Source organism: Cupressus sempervirens, chromosome 5 (genome assembly GCF_028749045.1).
Source record: "Cupressus sempervirens isolate cs-2001-9-10 chromosome 5, ASM2874904v1, whole genome shotgun sequence".
Lineage (NCBI taxonomy): Eukaryota > Viridiplantae > Streptophyta > Pinopsida > Cupressales > Cupressaceae > Cupressus > Cupressus sempervirens.
In genome coordinates, this window is record NC_143122.1 from 494,675,382 (window position 1) to 494,692,332 (window position 16,951).

The 16,951-nt window shown below is 34.8% G+C and overlaps 1 non-coding gene and 1 pseudogene across 1 annotated transcript; one reads left to right on the forward strand and one right to left on the reverse strand.

Moving 5' to 3' along the window:
- LOC149556889 (uncharacterized) overlaps positions 1-15,592 on the forward strand; it is a 66,298-nt pseudogene extending 50,706 nt beyond the window's left edge.
- On the reverse strand, positions 11,447-11,520 carry TRNAR-UCG (transfer RNA arginine (anticodon UCG)). Its single transcript has one exon. It is a non-coding gene; the product is annotated as a tRNA-Arg (tRNA).
- Positions 15,593-16,951: the final 1,359 nt, after the last annotated feature.

Genomic DNA, 16,951 nt, shown 5'->3' on the forward strand with positions numbered 1-16,951 from the left:
GATTTTGAATGTAAGACTTATAGCTACAGCATTAGGACAATTTTCCTTTTTTGAGTTTTTAGAACCTGATTTAGCTGGAGTTGGAGAATTAGAAGTACCATCATTTGATACCTCCTCAATAATACAGTCTTCTAACATGAAACATTCATTTACTAAAAATTATCAGCAAGCTTAGCAAATACATTAATTCATTAAAAAAATTTGTGGTGCATGCTAGATAATCAAGAAAACCAAATACTTCATACAAAATTACACAATGGATAAACAGACAGAAAATATCAATCTCATTTTTTCGTTACTTGATTTAGAAGTTTAAAGGTTCCAATTACAAAACAATTTTTGTATCCTTCGGGGAACTTTTGAAAAAGACCAAAAGCCTTTACAATCACAAGAGATCAACTTATAGTATACTTAAATGTTAGTAAAGATCTGCATTGTAAAGTTTCCTAGAAGTGACTGGCGCACATTACAATTACTATGCCACTTAGGTACCATGACATTGCCACATAGGCACTACGATAAACTTAACCATTTATATTGGTTGGAGAGGCTACGGTGAATTAAAGTATATTTTTGTGAAGGAAGAAAGTATGCTCATCAAAACCTTATTAGAGTAGCTAGAGATATATTAGTAAAGTTCATAATAAATCTTCATGTGAGAATCTTTTCCATGAAGAGTTGGCCTACTAATAACTTCATAATCCACATGTTCAGTTGATGGTATATGTAGTTCATACTTCTAGCCATCTAAAGCTAGGAATTACTTTCTTATGTCAATCATATTGCCTGAATTGGGTATAGCAAGTCAACAAGAACAAGGCACGCCAAACTCCTTTAAGAGCACTCAAAAGTTTTGGCACTAATTGGTGGATACTCACTGTAACAACTTGGTCATCCATTGCTATTTGGGATCTTAGTCATCCATTACTATTTTTTGAAAGATATTGGCAAATATTATAGTTTGAGGTGCACTAATATGAGGAATTAGAAGATAAGGAATCATATTAAGAAGTCAAATGATATGAAGGTATCATGTCGATACTAATGATAAATGAATTCAATCAAATAAAACATATTCATATGGAATTATTGACTAATACCACTCTTAAAGAGGAGAGATCTACTTTTAGAGTAGGCCTCCCACTCCCAAACCCTGTCTTCAGTTCCAAATCTTCATGTTTGAAAGCTATGGTTTAAGAACTTAATCATATTTGAAACATATGGTAAACATAAATCTTTAGCAAAGATGTATCCAAAGTTCTATTACAAATTACAACAATGACAAAATGATCCTACTTTAATCTATTGGGAACATTATAGTTCTAATGGAATGGTATTTATATTAGTAAAGATAGCCTAAATTTTGTTTGGATTGAACACCAGAATCTTTGCTCTCCAAAATAAACAAAAAAAAAAATACCATCTATTTTTGAGTTCATAAATTTTTCAAGTAGGAAGGATAAGGCAAAGCATGTCCAAAAGAGTACACAACATTATAAAGTATGACTAAGGTGACTGATTATAAATTTCTCTTGGTTAATAAAAGATGATAGAGATATTGTATTTAAAGATTTATGTCAATGGTTCTTGTAGCTAGAATTAAGCTAAGAAATAATGGTGGACAGAATTTATGTATGGAAGACATTGAACAAAAGATCAATGAAGGCTTTGGTGATGACTTGAAATGCTTTCAACAGATACTCCACTTGATGTTTACAAGTGAAGAGAGTAAAATTCAATCAGAAAGCCACATGTATTGCTTATCCAAACTAGATATATACATATGATAGAGCTTTTACATATCACTCTCAAATTTGCATTCAAAACAATTGTCATGAACTATTTCAATGTACATTTGGAAAAATCAATTACATATAGGAACAGTGTAGTATAGTTGTACCAACCACCACTAGAATGAAATCAAAACTAATTTGGTAAACAGAGAATAATGCAAATCAGTACATCAATTATAACAAACACAAAGCAGTTAAAACATATTTTGACTTTCAAAAGTAGATTGGGAGCTTTTTAGACACATTCCATATCACTTATTCTACTCTTTCAATTCCCAATATAGAAAACAGTTGAATGCATAGGATATTTTGGACTCCAGGGTGGTAGTACATTTAGAAATGGAGAAATTTGAAACAAAATTTTTGACTATCAAACAGAGTAACAATAAAAGATTCATCAGCAACTTATACCTCCAAATTAATGACTCCTCTAAAATGCCTTTCTTCTAGTTTTCTGGTGTAACCAAGCTGTGAGAACATCAAACCCAATTCATTAAGATGTATAACTTCAATTGAAAAAATTACAATTCTATTGTCCACATCAAATGCAACAAACCTTTCCAGATTCCTCATTCAAAACAAACCACTGTTGACTCCAACCATTTGTTTTTGCACTTTTTTTTCAGAAAATACCCTGACATCATCAATCAATCTTATTTAAAACCTCATATAAAATTCAAGAGTAGATTACCCCAGTGATGGGCAATTTCTTTTGATTCATACAATTGTACATAAATTTATACTTCTATAAAGAATCAGATAAACAAGCCCCAGCATACTAAAACTACATTACTAAAAGTAATTTTCACAAAACACATAAAAATATCAGAACTTTGATGCTTTATAATGTTTCTAGACTACTTATAATCCAATGCCTCTTGTTTGCATCAGAAATGCAAAACCAAGATTCAAAAAACTAGAATATTCTAAAAGCAAGCTTTACTTTGATTTGGTTTTCAATCAATTATATCCTTGTAATTCAACTTTTTTTTTGATTGCATGTCTAATCAAAGGTTAAGTTAGACAATTTATGTCAAACCCTAGAGTTAGCACATGTCTCACACATGTCTCAATTTGAACACGCCAACTAGTGGGTTATGCTATTAAGAATTAGTGAGAATGAAACCTAATAAGTAATAATGTTGTGCATATGAATATGACTTATCAACCAAAAGAAAAATGTTATTAATGAATATATTCATCATAAGGTTAACCACTAAAAGAGACAGCAAAGTCCTCAAGGTGGAAAAAGGATATTAATTCTAAATCAGTTAAACATATCAAAAACATTGGACCTTTTAAATGCTATTTAGAGTACACATGGATTGCCAAGCTAGAATTTATTCTTGAGCAGGATCATGACAAAAAAATCCAGGAGTATATAAAAATTGTAAGTCAAGACAGAAACATTTCCCCTTTAGACTTCTACTGAGTTTACTCTATGGTTAAACCCACTCTGCTTGGAACCCTATTTGCAAAACCTTCACCAAGTGTTGTGACTTATGAACCATTCATTAGAAATCCCCTTAAGCTCATCAATTGATAAGTAGGAGATATTTTTCCACAACAAGTCAAATTGTGATATTGATATCAGGATTTAACTGTGTTTTTGAGTCAAACTCATTGACCCATATTTTACAAGTAGTGGTTCACTGAACCCATCTCTCATGAGAATGAATGGAACACTTAGTACTCAATGGATCTAGGTGATGCTCACAGAGGTGAAGCACCAAGACTTCCCAGGAGGTCACCCATCCTAGTATTACTCCAACTCTAGCGCACTTAGCTATGGAGTTTCCTCCATGGTTAAACCACTCTTCTTGTGACCCCATTTGCAAAACCTTCACCAAGTGTTGCACCTTATGAACTATTCATTAGAAAGCCCCTTAAGCTCATCAATTGATAAGTAGGAGATATTTTTCCACAACAAGTCAAATTGTGATATCACTATCAGGATTTAACTATGTGAGTTTTGAGTCAAACTCATTGACCCATATTTGATGAGTAGTGGTTCACCAAACCCATCTCTCATGAGAATAAATGGAACACTTAGCACTCATTGAATCTAGGTGATGCTCACAGAGGTAAAGCACTGGGACTTCTCAAGAGGTCACCTATCCCAGTACTACTGCAGCTCGAGCACACTTAACTACAGAGTTTCCTCTAGTTAAACCCACTTTGCTTGCAACCCCATTTCCAAAATCTTCACCAAATATTGTGCCTTATGAACCATTCATTAGAAAGCCACTTAAGCTCATCAATTGATCAGTAGGAGATAATTTTCTACAAGTTAAACAAAGGCAAGATACTCCTACAATGTATGCATAAACCCACAAGAGCAAACAATGCTCAAGATGGGGCCATAACATAAAGAATTAATTTCTCAAAGATTGTTTACTTATAATCTAAGTTACTGGCCTTTATAGTGGTTTGGGTTCAGGTTCATAGGTCTAGTTTGAGGAGTTTATCAAAAAGAATTTGGTGTTGAGTTCATCAATACAAAAACATATAAAATAAAAAATATGTATATTTGCAGCAGTATTTCAGTTCAAAATACTAATGATATATTAGTGAAACTCAAATGTTATAATATATATTAAAATTAAATAATAATAATGTCAATTGTCAATAGTGAGTCATCATTTAAAAAATAATAATATGGGACTTACAAAATATCATCACCATCTATATTAGATGATATAGGTAGTGGTAAATTAGAAGAACCACAAATACGGCTCCACTAGAATTGGCATTATCACTAGCACTCCAATGCCCACAAATTTGCCCATAGTCATCATCAACATCAAGTGTAGCAAAATGGGAAGTGGAAGATCCAAGTCAATAATTTATGGGCTTATTATCTCAGTCCCTTGTGTCCCCTCTTAGCCACTTTGTTTAAGGAGCAGTAGATTTGAATGCATGTAAACCAAGTCCTTTTCCTTTTTTCAATGTAGCCAATTGCACTTTACTTAGCAGATCCAGGAGTGTGTGATCCAATTCCTCACAAGTGTAGATGAACTAGCAAGCTATTGTGACAAAATATAAGGGTTAAGATTTTTTTTTTAAAATTATGATATTGCTATTAGGAAACTTTTCAGTTAAGTGTGCTCAAGCTGTAGTATTAGGATGGGTGATCTCCCATGAAATCCCAGTGCTCCACCTCTATGAGCATAACCTAGATCCAATGAGTACTAAGTGTTCCAATAATTCTCATGAGAGATGAGTTTAGTGAACCACTACTCATGAAATATGGGTCAATGAGTTTGACTCAAAAATCACACAGTTAAATACTGATAGCAATATCACAATGTGACTTGCTATGGGAAAATATCTCCTACTTATCAATTGATGAGCTTAAGGGGCTTTCTAATGAATGGCTCATAAGGCACAACACTTGGTGAAGGTTTTGAAAATGGAGTTGCAAGAAGAGTGGGTTTAGCCATGGAGGAAACTATGTAGTTAAGCATGCTAGAGCTGGAGTAGTACTGGGATGGGTGACCTCCTGAAAAGTCTTGGTGCTTCACCTCTGTGAGTATCACCTAGATCCAATGAGAGCTAATTGTTCCATTAATTCTCATGAGAGATGGGTTCCATTCATTTCATTAAATATGTATCAATGAGTTTGACTCAAAAATCACACAGTTAAATCCTGATAGCAATATCATAATTTGACTTGCTATGTTAAAATATCTCCTGCTTATGGATTGTATCTTATCAATCACCATTTCAGACATAGATTATACATTTTATAAATGCTACATGTTTATGAACAAGCATTTATGGATTGCAGCAGTAGTTGCAGAAGAATAGTCTTGGTTCATTTCTTTATAAAAAATATTTCTTCTTTAGTTGGGTCATAATATTCATCTAGCAACCTGTGGTCATTTTTTCCTGTCAACATTCTCAACAGCAGAACAAAATCATGCAAAATCTTTGTGTAAGTCACTTGACCTGATTTGAATGAAGTTCTTATGTAGTTGATCAGATTATCGTGTCTTGTTTTTCAATTGATTCTAAGTCATTTTTCTGCATTTTTTTATTGAAGAGTCATTTCATAATTTGATTCATCCTCACTGTGATCACTATCGATGTATTGGTAAGAATCGCCAAATTTCTCTCTACCAAATTATTATTATTTGTGGATCAAAAGTATTTAATGCTCATTCCTTGATTGTAGAGTTAATGATGACATTTTCATTTTGTTTTTAAGTTTAGAAGTTTGACATTAAGAAGTTTTGAGACCCCAACTGAGACCCCCAAATCACCTTGCCAACTCATGAGGGTCACTATTCAAAAGGCACTTAACTAGTTTGGAAACAATCAATTCATTTAAGCAGTAGCTATTTGACTTTTGTAATTGGTCTTAAACCATAACAATAGTAGATTGATGACTATATGAGTCTTACTCATTTCAATGTTAGTTAGATTTTCTTTAATATTGCTGATGTAAAAGGCCAATTAGCAACCCTAACCAATAAAGTAATAGAGGATAAGATAGATATGGTGGAATTTTCAAATGAGGTGGATCTAAAAGGTTTATATGATGAACTAATGACAAGGGAGTTCTTCTTGAAGAAAAAATCAAGAGAATAATCGCTAAGAGTTGGGGACAAAGACACAAATTAATTCTATTGTTTAGTAAAAAATAGAAAGTCCATTAATGGAATCTTCAAGTTACAATCCTTCCAAGGTAGAGAGGTCACCAATAAACCAAAGATTAACAAGCATGTAGTAAATTTTTTTTACTAGGCTCTAGAGTTTTGATGAAGAGATCAATGAAGTGCAATCAGTTACAACACTTGAGGCAATTGAGCCCATCCTTTTTGAAGTGGATAATGAAATGTTAGTATCCAAAATAACCATGAAAGAGTTGAGAGTGGCTATTTTTGGCTTAGTAGGTGACAAGGCTCCAAGTCTGGATGGCTTCCAAGACTTTTTCTACCACAAGTTATGGCATGTTTTTATCAAAGAGTTGTTGGGAGTGGTTGAGGAGTCAAGATGGTGATGGTTTGTGTTGAAGAATTTCAATAATACTCTAGCAACATTGATCCATAGAAAAGAAAATGCAAAAAGAATAATTGACAACTTTTGGCATATATCATTATGCAACACAACTTACAAAATTATCTCTAAGATAGTAGCCAACATATTGAGGATTGTCCTAGATAAACTCATCTCCCATGAACGAAGTGGATTCAATTTGGGAAGGAGAAGTATTTATGGGTCATCACATGGGCCCATGAGATGATTCACTCCATCTCCTTAAGAAAAATCTCCATGCTATTGAAATTGGGCATTGGGAAAGCTTATGACAAGGTGGATGGACCTATTCTTTACAAGATTTTGGAGAAGTTTGAGTTTAGCAAAAAGTGGATTGACTAGACTAAAATTATGATAGGAGGTTATAGGATGTCCCTCTTGGTGAATGGGAGGCCACATGGATTCTTTCCAACACCTAGAGGGCTACGGAAACAGGACCCCATTTCCATGATTGTATTCATTTTTCTAGAAGAGACGTTGGATAGGAATGCCACTAAATATAGAGAGCTTGGCAGATGAGAGGCCCAAAGAATAGTTGAGAATATGGCCTTAGCAACCCACTCCCAATTTTCAAATAACACATTTTTTGTTGGGGAAACATCAATGAGGGAGGAAAGAGTGATGAAATTAATTCTCAATGCTTATAGGGATTCATTGGGTCAAGATATAAATTGGGCCAAATCTGATACATTTTTCTTCAATATTAGGGAAAACTTGTGGAGGGTGATATTAGATGTTTTTGGTGTAAGAAGGGGTAGGCTTCCTAGAAAATTACTAGGTGTTCCTCTTTTTGTTGGGGCTAACAAAACTTAGTTATGGAACCAGTTGGTTGACAAGTGTACCAAAACCATGGAAGGATGGAAATCAAGATGGTTAACCTTTTTTGGTTTATCTTATGCTTCTTAGGTCAATTGTATTGGCCATTCTAGTATACTCTAGGTTTTGCAATTGGATTCCTATGAAAGTGTTAAACAAAATTGAGAAGAGCATAAGAATATTTCTATGCAATGGAAATAATAAAAATAAAAAAGTCCCACTCTTAGCATGTGATAAGGTATGCATTGCAAAAGAAAGTGGGGATTCTCGGCTAAGAGGTTGTAGAATTATGAATGAGGCATTACATGTAAAGTTGGTGTGGGGCATCTATAATAAACCAAACCAATGATGGGTATAACTATTTAATAGGAAATATCTTACAAGAGAGAACTTAGAATCCTTCACATAGCTCTACCATGTAGAATTTTTTAGTGGGTTGCAGGAAGGTGATCATAGAGCACGCGTAATGGCTTATTGTTAATAGGAAGAAAGTTGATTTTTGGTATGTACAAACCCAAGCAGTTGAACTTAGCAGCTCTAAAAGCATGTGTAGTAGGTTAAGATATGGGAAACCTTAACTTGTAGGTTGATGTATGGTACAGTAGTTTCAATGTTGTTCCAGAAATAGATGTTAATCTTGCAAAATAAATACTACATCAGATTTGAGTTGCACCTTGGATTTTAGGCATATTGCATGTGTAATGAGTTAAGTTGAATTTACAATATCTAGTTTTGTACAAAAATATGTCAATCTATAAAAAAAAAAACTTCAACTATAAAACAAATCTATAAAACAAAACTTCAATCAAATGTATTATGATTAACCAAATGTCAATCTATAAAAAAAAAAAATCAACTTTGCCTTTGTAACACTAGGAAGGAGACTCTTCAATGTTTCTAGGTGTTATTTAATCCTTTCACGCCGCCTTCTTTCTGAAATCTCTTTCAATGTCAACTTTGAAGCATTCACGAGCTCTCCTCTACTACAATCAAGCACCAAAGAACCCAAGATGTCAAACCCTATTGGTGTTGAAGCTATAAAACTCTTTTGGTGCATACTCTTAGCTATTAAACGCAGTGTAGAAAATGGTTGAGTGCACGAGCTGTCTTTCGGGTCGCGTAACAATGAGATTAGGGCAGAAAATAATGTTTTTTTCAATTTTGACATAGTGTAAGCCCATGTTGGTCAAAATTTTGACCAACACGGGCTCACATTTAACAAAAAGTATATGTTTCCTTGCACATTTTGATGAATTGACCCCAATTTATTAGATGGTCAAAATTTTTGGTCAAAAATTGGGGTCAAATGTACTAGTGTAAGAATTGCACAAAGGTGCCAAAAAGAGTCATTGAAAAAGCAGAAAAGTTCTTTTTGGTAGAAGGTTTCCCATAAGACTGAGGGGAAATAGGTAAAGCAACAATAGAGTCTACAGTGTATTTGTCCATACCAAGGCTCATCATTTTCAATTTCTGTTCACACTCTATAAAGGACAGTGTTAGCCCATGAGAAGAGCGATTATGTAGAACTAGTGTTTTTGTAGCAGATAGTGTATTGATAGACATTGAGTTGTCACTGGGGACAACTATCCTAGTACAATTAAAAGGGAACTTGATGCACTAATGATGTGTAGAAGGTACTGCTTGCATGTCATGAATCCATAGTCATCCCAACAAAAAATTGTATGCAAGTGATATGTCTAGGACTCGAAACATGACATCCTTCTCAACTAGACCAACTTTGATTGGAAGCATAATTAGACCTTTGGAAGGTCTTTCAACCTTATCATAGGCTTTTATAGTGATCTTGCAGCTAAGGTCAATGGAAAATTTAGACATGCCTAACTATTGGATCATAATGAATGAAATGATGTTCAACCCTGCACCATTGTCTAACAAGACTCAGTGAATGCAAGTATAGAAGATTTGGACTTCAACATGGAGACCAAAGTTGTGGGGAAGACTAAGAGATTGATCATCTTCTTTTGAAAAGGTGAGGTAGTGAGGTGAAGAGATATGGTTCACCATAGCTTGGAATTGTTTCGCATCAATATCTGTAGGAACATTGGTAGAATGTAAAGCTTTTTCAAGGATATCCTTGTGCAAAGGGGATAATTCTAACAACTCAAAAATGGAAATTTGAGCCAATATATGTTGCAGTTGGCTAATACGGTCATAGTTGGAGATCCTAGAAGTAGTCAGTTGTTTAGAAGATAAAGCATTCTCAGGATCATGAGCAACCTTTAGGAGAACTTTAGATTGCCCCCAGTGACAATGTCAAGTAGCTCACGCTATGAAGAGGAAGATTTGGCAACTTGGAGTACCACTTTAGGACTAGTTTCATCACGATGTTGGGGAACATTTCACATTTTAAGGAAAACTTTGGGTCTTTCATTTTCATGTCGGTTGTCATCATTAGAACTTTCCATGCATAAATACTCAATAGGCTCAAGCATGCCTATAATGTTGTCTGTCTCAACATAGGCATAACTAATCTTGGCATCATGATTCTTCTTAGCAGCTTTAGAAGTTTCACCTTTCTCATATTCTAGCAAGGGCTTTTTAAAATCTTTTTGGTTAGAATTTTTAACGAGGCCATCTGTGACAACTTTACTAGCCTCAATGAGATCTTGAATTATGTCTTTGAGCTTGAAACAATTTTCAGTATTGTGAACCTTGCTTTTATGGTAACTAAAAATATGATATTCTCGCCACTAAGGAGGTCTAATGGGTGGGTCATAGGGATGGGAATTCTTTGGTAAACTAACCAGCTTGTTTACAATTAAGGTTTTTAAGACCATTTTGTAAGGCTCAACCATTGGTGTATAAACATGTCATTTTTTGGTAAACTTAGAGCTCTTATCAGATGTTTGTGGTTTCAAACCTTCTTGTTGTTTTGTAGCATAGATAGCAGTAGAAAGGTTTAAAATAGGTTCCTTGGTCTTAGGAGTGTCCACTACTCTATCATTGACAACATTTTAAAAAAAATTCTAAGGTTTGCCCTTGTCTTTGCCATTTCCATCACTAATACATTAGGGGTCAATTTGCGACGTTAATTTGTGACAGCAAGAAAAGGTAATGTGCTTTTGGCTTTTTTTTTTTCAATTTTAGCCCGATGTCATCACAATTGCGATGGCAGGCGTCGCAATTGTGATGCCAGCGGGATATAAGAGAAAAAAAAAAAGCCAAAAACCCTCATTTGAATGAAATCGCGTGACACAGGGTTCTTCTGAAAGGAAAGGCGCGTGCGCGGGAGATCACTTCAGCAGCATTGAGAGGGGCATTGAGGTGAACTTGAGGCATTCAGAGGGTCGGGCAGAGATGCGCATCGGCAAGGTGTAAGACAAATAAACCCATTACTCCTTTGTTCTCCATGTTTTTCAGGATCAAAAGCATGCCCATTCATTTCAGTGTCCAAATGTTTGAGCTCATTTAAGTCTTTTAACGACTGTAGAGAAAAAGAGGCAAACAAGAGGCCTTTTAGTAGACATTTAGGGTAAACAATTGTTCTATTAAGATATGGCATATATCTATGAATATGTATAGATGAACAAACATCAATATGCATTTCACTATCAATACCTTCGCATATATGGTAACATAAATGTTTTAAAACAATCCTCTAGTCATTCAGAAAACTAGTTGCAAAAGATAAGGAAAGAGCCATATTGATAGTGTCACCTAAGACCATGCTACAAGAAGAGCTTTAAACTCATAGAAAGCAGAGCAGTGCTCGCATTTTGCAGCAAACTTTGAGAAACATGTCAAAAATGAAATGATAAAATTCATTTTGACAAACTCGACCACAGTGGGAGTCGAACCCATGACCTTTTGATCCGAAGTCAAATGCGCTAATCCATTGCGCTATGCGACCCTGTGATGATTGTTGTGGCCAAATTAAGTTTTTGTTACATTTCATGTTGACTATCATTTCAATGCCTATTATAATTCTATGGGACACAATTGCTCTCAACATTTTGTAGGTATATAATGAAGCTTATATAACTACTTCTCTTCAAATAATTGTGAAAAATGAAACATCAAATTCATTCCTAAGGCTGAAAATATAGAGATTAGAAGTTGGTGACCAATAATTCTCTTTAAGATGGAGGAGACATTTTTGGTTTCTTAGATAATGGGAATTTTACTTTGTTGGTAATTTGAGAATCTTGGAAAACCTTAGAGATCATTAAATTCCTCCATCTTAAACACTTTTTGATTAAACAAACTAGCCCCAAATCAGTATATTTCTCAATTTATAGGCACAAAATATCTATGGTAGTAGGAATACACCTGAATTAGAAAGCAACTTATAGGAAAACAAATTTTAATTCCCATGAATAGGAGAGCAATCTAAATGCCAACAAATTATAGTTCTTCCACTGCTTTTATTTCAACAATCCATGCGGTTGCACCATAATTGGATGCTTATCTTACAGTGATAGAAGATGTTGCTCCCTTATGTTTTAACTTTTCATGATCACCCCCTAGTGGATGTCGTGGTGGGAAAATGTGTTTTCATTGTGAGGAATTATCATCATATTTTGCATTCACACTCTTCATTTTAGATACTTCAACCTTGGTACACACAGAGAAGAAAGAGGCCATAAAACCAGTTCTTAATGAATCCTTTGTTTTCCTCACATCAGCAATTGAGGCTGGTGAGCTTTTGTTGTGTTTTGCGAGAGGCTCTTTCCAATGAGCTCTATGCATTCTTCTGCATGTCTTTTGCACATCCTTCTCCAGTAACATCACAAGACATTAACGTTCAGTAACATCAAGTTCCAGTTTAAATTTCATAAGACATTATGGTCTTGACAACAATATGGAAATCTACATTTGACCAAAGAAAATTGCAAAATATCAACCTTTATGAGATAAATTCATTTTGGTAATTGTATTCTGGTTCACTAGGCTCAAGCTATTTGCAATTTATCTTCCCATGTCCCAAAGATGGTCATGCATTCTCATTATAACTGTTAATGTTTCTCATGAATGCCCTTTCATTTCTTGAACAAGACACTTGTTTTTAAGTGTTTCCATTGCATGTCGAGAGCTCCATGCTGATGCCTCCCGTACTTCCATGGCAGTGTGCTTGGATTTGTCAACAAAAAGACATGCGAAATCCATGAAAATTTGTTTTTCCTCATAGTCCAATGCATCAAAGCTTATTTTATTTTGCATAGCCTTGGGTGGTAAGATCTCACACCCAAAGCCCATTATGGTAGGATGGTAGCAACAGATTTATGACTATATATTAAAAATTTGGGATACAAGTTGGAAAATTGTTACAAGTATCCCATTACATGAGATCAAGATTCAAGTTTAAACGTTCATATAATGAATAAAATTCAAAAATCCTTGCTCAATATTCATTGATTCAAGTATAAAAGTAATAATAGAACATTATTTTCATTGGAAATGAAAGGCCCTAAGTCCACAAAATGGCCAGTAATAAAAAGTACATTTGGTTGCATGTATCTTACATAGAGATGCAGTGGTATTATATATCTGGCATAGTTATGAAAGTATGGCCCTCATTGCGAAGGTCTATAGTATCTACCATAGTTGGAAAACTCGCCAAAGGCAAAAACTTGCCAAGCCCCCCAAAAGTTTAATCAAGAAAAACTCGGCGATTTAAAAAAAAAACTCGGGAATTTAAAAAAACCGCTGAAATTTAATTAAAAATACATTTATTTTGCAAAATTTAATGAGAAGATGCATCTAATAAGTTAATTAAAGAGAATACAAAAGAAACAAGCAGAGTTTAGATATATATACATGCACAATGCGTACAAAATTGCATTCTCATGCGGAATGCTCATCGCAGAAAGAAAAATAGTAAATAGGTCTTGGCATCAAACAATGCAGTCGATTTAAAAAAAAAAATCGCCGAGTTTTTAGTAAAAACTTTCTGAGTAATCGGCGAGTTTTTTCCCAACAACCGAGTTTTTATTCCTACAAGTTTTTATGGGATTTACTCACCTAGCTTAAATACTCAGTGAGTGTTTAAAAGTCGCTGAGTAATTTGTGAGTTTTCCATCTATGGTTGAGGCATCCTCATTTTCACCCTTACATTGCTAAAGGCAGGACACATTTTGGCCTTGTTCACTGTCCGACCCCAGATAGGGTCTTGAGGGGCGGATACCATCTTAAACAGGAAAATATAGATGAAAGCAATAGCAGTTGTGATAGAGAAGGTTCCAGTAATAGTGATCTAACTTGTCCAGTAAGGCCCCCTCATGATTATGTGAATGCTAGAGATAGTGCATTGCAAGATAGCCTTTCACATAACATTGGAAGTGAAGGTACATGGTCATACACAGGAAAGGAATTACCAAAATCTTCCAAGCAAGTTTTTTTAAATAAATATTCAGCTGTGCAGAAACCAGAGGAATCAAATTTGTGTTCAGAGGATGTTCCATTGGATAGGCATTGTGGCCATAGCTTTCTTGCAGAAAATCTAGAAAGTCTTGTAGATAGAAATAAAGAAGTAAAGCACCCCATGGTTCATAAGAAAAGATCTCCTACAAATGCAACAAAGTAACTTGCAAAAGAGATTGTTGGAGTGGGAAGCCCTCAGACCCTTGATCGAGTTTTTCCCACTCCTAGAGTAAAAACATATTCTATAAAGAAGGCACATCTTACTCAAGGTAGGCAATCTGTAAGTTCCAAATTCTTATTATTTCTACAATTTTCTTTTGTTATATTAACTGTAATGTTAACTTGAGTCATAAATTTGATATCTACCCTATGGAGAACCTTCACCACAAGTTGTCTTGACACCAAAATTGGATGGTAAATATTCACACACAAAACAATCTCAACATCCATCTTGTGTACCAAGTTCAACTCTAGGTATTTCTAGTCGTAGGGCCTCCCTGCCCCTACCAAAAAAGCCATCAGTTTCATGGCCTACATTCATTACTAACAGTCCTAAGAATGGAACACCTAAAGTAAAATTTTTTAACAATGAATCTATAACACCTAGGCCACGAAAATCTTCTTTAACTTCACGCTCATCAGCATCTTCATTTGGAAGAATTGAAGCACTCACTGAGAGATCAAACCTTACTCCAGAAGATGCAACTACTGAGTCACCTTATGTTTCTAAAGCTGCCACTTTGTGGTATTCTGATAGAAAAAAATATTCAGGGCTTTGAGCTATGCAGTCTCCTAATGTATCAGTTAATGCACCTAGACTTGATCGTATTGCGGAGTTCTCCATAGCCCCTTCTGAAAATTTGTTGCCCGCTGCAAAACAACATGCTAAGGGTACTTGCTTAGACATTCCTAGAGAAGAAAGTTGTCATTTGAGAGCAGAGAGTAGACCATATGGATTGCATTTAGAAAGGTCCACATCATCAAGCTCAGGTTCATCTAGGGATGATGCAAACTGTGATAGAACATAGGAGAAGTGCACGATCCAGATCAAGGCAAAAGCTCCTGCTTCTGTTCACGTGAAACCAGCCTTCAATAATGTTATTCATGTAATTAGACATAGTGCTTTTTGAGTTGGTATCGATCAAGCTGAGTCAGAGAGAGGAACTGTGAGCAGCTTGCTGCAAGGAAGAATAGATGTGAATTCATTTTTAGATGCAGACAATAATGATCTAGATGTCCTGTCAGTTCCCATGGGGACAACTGTTACTGGCCATCATATTGTAGATTAGCACCTTAAGACAACCTCAACCTCCAGCAGAGATTTTGATTATTCTCAAAAATGAGTAAAAGAAGGAATAGATCTTAAATCATATCAACAAAGAGCAAAAGCTCTTGAAGGCTTGCTAGAGCTTAGTGCACAATTACTCCAACAGCAGAGACTAGAAGAACTTGGCATAGTTTTGAGGCCTTTCGGACATGGTAAAGTCTCCCCAAGAGAAACAACCATTTGTTTGACAAAAAGCCTGAAAGGAGCAATGAGTGATGTTCACTACATGGGTTGAGAAATATAGATATTTCAACATGGCACTTGTTTATATATGTTTTGTATCTAGTTTTCTGATGTGTAAATATTACTTGGCCCTCAATTTGGCTCCAAGTGGAACATTTCCTCTTTATATCCAACTTACATTGTCTCATCTATAGCATCTTTTTGCAGATAGATGGATGATGTCTATTTGTCCATATAGGATCTGATTTTTGGGTAGTCGTTGATGGTGTTGCTGTATCCTTTTCGATCGATGGTTGGTCTGACCGCTTTCTTTAACTATGGGTTTTCTTGATGGCAGCAACCCAATTGTTGAGAAAATTTGGGGGTAACCTAGTCGCTTCTTTTTTCAAGGTGATCTGAGTTGGTTATTGCTTTAGTTCACCTTGAGGAATGTTGGTATGAGGCACAACAACCTTGCATTGTCCTATGGATGATTCTCTTGTTGAGTTTGTATGGTTGTAATGGGTTTTATAATATAGCAGGTTTACAATTTTGTCTTGAGCTACATGGTTATATATTTGCAATATCATTTTTTTCTACAAGAGTAGCAAAGATGCCATAGTTGAAGTCAAATTCCTGAGTTGTGTGCCATAACCATAATACAGTGTGGTTTTTGGAAGGGAATGCAGGCTCGCAGTATCATATTCTATGTAATGGAATAAAATGCAACATATTCTTTTGGAAATAGTGGTCAATTTGCAATAGACCAGACTGCAAGTGCATTGTTATATCATGTAATTCCAATCAAAATTTTAATAGTCCAGCACATTGATAAAGTTAATTGTAATAGGCCAGCTCATTTCAAGAGTTAATTATAATTCTCTCTTGTTAAAAGAGCCTGTAACATTATTGATCATGGCATTATATTTTATGTAAACGAAAGTTTGCAGTGGTTTCCTACTATCTACCATAGTAGTAAAAATCTTCTTAGTAAAAAAAAGGCAAACCAAAAGATTCAGAAATTATCGAACTATCACAAATCAATCAAGAAAAAATCATATTTTCAACACACGTAAAATAAAGATGAAAAAATTAACAAAACATGGTTTTATAGAATAGAGATACAAAAATAAAATAAAATGAAAGCTTATTCCATAAACTATGAGATACATTTTTCTTATTTATGTTCATATTGTATTTGATTAAATTGTATTGCACAATACATACTACACATTGCATAAATGATAACTAATTGTTGATAGTTTTCAATTACAATTTCCTTTGTATGAAGTCAACCTAAAAACTAAGTACAAAGTTGCAAAAAATTCTATGTTCCTTTAGAGTCTTGGGAAGGGTGGGACCTAGGATCTTGATTTGGGGGTGGTGGTTAGCAAGGGTTGATTTGGGGACAATCATAGGCACAAGTTTAGGG